The sequence below is a fragment of the Balaenoptera physalus genome (assembly GCF_965194825.1).
Source record: "Balaenoptera physalus genome assembly, chromosome: 2".
In the NCBI taxonomy this organism is placed as follows: domain Eukaryota; kingdom Metazoa; phylum Chordata; class Mammalia; order Artiodactyla; family Balaenopteridae; genus Balaenoptera; species Balaenoptera physalus.
In genome coordinates, this window is record NC_138883.1 from 31,702,366 (window position 1) to 31,707,136 (window position 4,771).

Consider the following 4,771-nt stretch of genomic DNA (forward strand, 5'->3'; position numbering starts at 1 on the left):
TGATGGTTGCAAGGCAAGTTTATTCAAAGAGCATGAATGTATATATAGGTTTAGTACGGAACGAATACTAAACAACAAATCAGTAAACCTTGTATTTCCACATAGTTCTGTCCCACTATCTATGCACCACTATCTATGCACCACTATCTATGCACCACTATCTATGCGTCAGCATGCCTTATGGGCCATTCTTTGGAGATACAGACTTCCCCCTCAGGGCAGCACGTCCTTCTTCTGGGGAACAACCAGGGGCTCTTAGATTCAGAGCAGGCACCTGGAACGAAACTGGCTGCAAGCCATTTTCCTTTTTTACGCTCAATACCACAGCGTCAGGAGTGCATACCAAGAAAGAGACAAGCAGTTCTCCGGAAAGCAGAAAGCTGAATAAGCTTACAGCTTGGGGGCCACCACATTTCCCCCTTTTTTATTATTTTTTAAAGCTTGATAATGTAGTTTTAAGCCATGAACATCCTGACGCAAGACAGCGAAGCGCCCCATTACAAATCTAACAACACAAGGTAATAAACCGATCACCAATAAAAGTAGTACACCAATTGATATCAGGCCTGAGAGCCCTCCATGAATCCATTGTATCGGATTTAGCCCTTGTAGTTGATCTAATAATCCTTGAATCAAATTCTGGGGTCCATCTTCGTCCAGGTGGGCCTCTTGAATAGCTTGTATTTCGGCATTTAACTTTTGAATATCAAGGCTAATGTGTCCATCAGTCCATACACTTAATATATGCATTTTTACTTTTTCCCAATCCCATTGTGAATCATTATATAAATGTTGAGTTACACAAATCCAGGTATATTTGGCATGACAAATCAAACGCATTTTTAATTTTAAAGCCATAACTTGATCCCCTATTCCTATTAGAACATTTTTTAATTCATCTACTTCCGTTTTTAGTTGGGTATCAATATGACTTTGTAGGGCTAATGCTACACTAGTATTTTTAGATAACTGATTAACATAATGAGCCTGGTGAATAGTTTGTGAAAGAGCAATCCCAGCAGTGGCCGCAGTAGCAGTTAAAGCTGCTAAGGCTAGGATTGCACATATTAGAACACCTATAAATCTCTTTGGTCGTTTTAATGCTTCAGTCAATTCCAGCCAGGCTTGCATGCCAGTGTTATGATACCATGGTTCAGACAAATTAACAGGTAACATTATATAAGAAGGTTGCTTCATAATCATAACAGATGTAGATCCTTTAACGGGCAAAACACAACTACTAAAGATACAATTAACACAAGTAATATTATAACCTATAGGATTCATAGTGTTTTCTACAATTAAATCTCCAATCAATAAAGCATAAGGAGGAGCGACGCAAGTAATCACCGGTCTATAAGAAAAGGATAAGGCAAGTTTCCAGAATTCCCATTGCTTGTAAAAAACAAGGCTGTTATTATTAACGGGGACAGAAGAAACTAGTATGGTGCCATTATCATAATCTAAAGTACACCAGACAGAGGCTTTAGTCCATGTATCATTACAAACAGGAAAATCAAACTGCGGGAATTCAGAAGCCATAAAAGCAGGAAATTGTAGTCCTGTGACAGTCTTTACGACCGTAATTTGATGTCCAGCTAATAACGTCCCTTGATTACCTATGGTAGTTTCAATACACAAATAATGTCCAGTATCTTCAATCCTCAAGCGATATATGCATAGAGAATGATCCAACGAAGTATTAGAAGCAAGCTTAGTTACTCTAGCATTCATGTGAATGGGAACGTTATCCTTATACCAAAATACAAAGGTGGATAAATCTTCTCGTCTAGAAACAGTCTGTTTGCAAGGAAGACAAATATTAGATCCCACAGCTTTATAATTTTTACGTAAATGAGTAAAAAATTGAGAATTTACAGTGGTTTGGTAAGAAATAGCATGTTCTAAAGCAACAGCCTTAACACAACCCGAATTGGTACTCATAGGACTTAAACAAACAGGGGGAGTATTAAACCAATTAGAGTAATTAACAGAAGTATTAGTAATAGGCAAATTTCCTAGCACTCTTCCAAAAGTAGAATCATTATAGAAAATTGGAAGGTCAGCTTCAGACCATGTAACAGGTTGTAATAAAGGAGGATCGGGTACATAAGCCCAATAAGATTTAGCCTCTATAGGTGGGGCTGCCAATACAGCTATCATGGCTAAAAAAAAAGGTAAGAGGAGAGCGAGGATGAGCACTCTCCTCCATAATCCTACGTGCTTGAAATACTAAACATTGCAATTGATACCAAGTAATTTGATTTCGATCTCCCCTCGCCTCCCTGACAAGTTGTCTCCTACTCCGTCGCTGCATTCTTCTCGTCCGCCGGGGGAACCGGTTGGGGTGTGCTGTGGTCGATTGCGAGAGCCTCAGGCGATGCATTCTTCGAGTCAGGATGTTTATTGGTGATGGCATGATAATGTCGAACCAAGCGCTCCGGGAGCCACCTAGGAGAGTCTGCTTCCCTAGGGAAAACACAAACATGGCCTCGGCCCCATACTAAAACAGGGTCTGGTCCATGCCAAAGGTTAGTCATGGGATCTTTCCATTTAACAAGCGCTTTTTCAGGAGGGATTCCAGAAAGACCTGTAAACAATCGTTCATAAGGCGTGTGACTAAATGCATCTAAAGTTAAAAAATTTAAAATAAATAAAGCATGATTAAGCATAATCTGAGGAGATCTATCATATTCCCCCTTTTTTATTTTTTGTAAGGTAATTTTTAATTGTTGGTTGGCACGTTCTACAATACCTTGACCCTGAGGATTGTAGGGAATGCCTGTTTTATGTGAAATATGGAAAGTTGCACAAAAATTGGCAAAAGCTTTACTCGTATATCCTGGAGCATTATCTGTTTTTAAAGCTTTAGGAATTCCCATAGATGCAAAACAATGAAATAAATGAGTAATTACATATTTAGTAGATTCCCCAGCCAAAGGCGTAGCACATATAAAATTAGAGTAAGTATCAACAGTTACATGAACAAATTGTAATTTACCAAAAGAGGGAATATGAGTAACATCCATTTGCCAAAGATGATGAGGGAGTAAACCCCGAGGATTGACTCCAAATTGTGGAACAGGAAGGTGGGGTAAACATTTAGAGCAGGACTTAACAATGTATCGGGCTGTTTCTCTAGAAATAGAGAATTGTTTTTGAAGCATAGCAGCAGATTGATGATGTAAATTATGTGATTGAGTAGCAAGATCCTGAGGTTGAGATAAACTTAAGCCTATAATCTTTGTATTTTCGTCAGCCAATTGATTTCCCAAAGACAATGGGCCAGGGAGACCTGAATGGGCTCGAATATGTAATATGGCTACAGGAAAGTCATGCTGACGAATAATCTTTTGTAGTTGAAAGAAAGTCTGAAACAATTGAGAATCAACAGTATTGCCAATTATAGCAGTTTCTATGTTACGCAAAATAGTAACCAAATAATGGCTATCCGTATAGAGATTAAAAGAACAATGTGAAAATATTTGAAAAGCCAAGGAAATCGCATGTAATTCAACTCGTTGGGCAGAGGTATGATCTGTTTGTTCTTTATGAAGTAAGTCATCAGAAATAACAACAGCGATGCCATTGGCAGAACCATCAGTAAAAACATTTGGGGCATTGAGAATAGGAGTTGAACAGATAGTTTTAGGAAAAATAAATAGATGTTGAGTAGCAAAATGAAGGAGCTTATTAGAAGGATAATGATTATCAATAATTCCTGAATATCCAGCAAAAGCAAGAGCCCAAAAATCAGAGACAAATAATAGCCAAGAATATTGATAAGTAGTATAAGGTATAATAATAGAATTTGGTTCATATCCTACCAACTTAATATTTCTTCTACGACCCAATTGAACAAGGGTTGCTATTAACTCATAATAAGGTGTAATGACTTTATTAGGCGTATTTTTCATATGAATCCATTCAAGAATTCCTGTTTCTTGCCATAATAAGGCGGTAGGGGTATGTGACGTAGCACAGATTATTAATAGTATAGGTAAAGAAGGCTCAATTCTAGTTAACTGAGCAGATTGTATTGCTTTGTTTACAAGCTTGAGTGCTTGTTGAGCTTCAGAAGTTAAAATACGAGGGGAAGAAGGATCAGGACTTCCCTTTAGGATATTAAAAAGAGGCTGTAACTGACCCGTAGTTAATTTTAAAGAAGGTCGCAGCCAATTAATATCTCCTAATAACTTTTGAAAATCATTTAAAGTTTTAAGAACGTCAGTCCGTATCTCTATCTTCTGAGGTGTAATATTATAATTTGTGATATACTTACCAAGATATGAGAAAGGTGGGTTCATCTGTACTTTGTCAGCAGCAATGACTAGTCCTGATCGTGACAAATGACTTTGAAAGGAATTATAAGCCTTAAGTAAAATATGTTTATCAGAATAAGCAAGTAATAAGTCATCCATATAATGAATAAAATATATCTGAGGGAACTGTTTACGAACAGGGGCAATAACTTGAGCTACAAACTGTTGACATAAAGTAGGACTATTAGCCATACCCTGAGGCAGCATTTTCCATTGATAACGTTGCATAGGTTCTATAAAATTTAAAGAGGGTAAGCTAAAAGCAAATCGCAACTTATCAGCCGGAAATAGAGGAATAGTAAAAAAGCAATCCTTAAGATCAATAATAATAATCATATAATTTTTAGGTATGGCTGCAGGAGAAGGCAAACCTGGTTGCAGAGCTCCCATAATTACCATAGTTTGATTAACAGCACGTAAATCTTGCAATAAACGATATTTTCCCGATT

General features: G+C 37.4%; 1 long non-coding RNA gene across 1 annotated transcript; it reads right to left on the reverse strand.

Moving 5' to 3' along the window:
• On the reverse strand, positions 1–2,385 carry LOC309655963. Its single transcript, XR_014261080.1, has 2 exons — positions 2,253–2,385; positions 1–1,800 (listed from the first exon to the last, which is right to left on the reverse strand). It is a non-coding gene; the product is annotated as an uncharacterized lncRNA (long non-coding RNA).
• Positions 2,386–4,771: the final 2,386 nt, after the last annotated feature.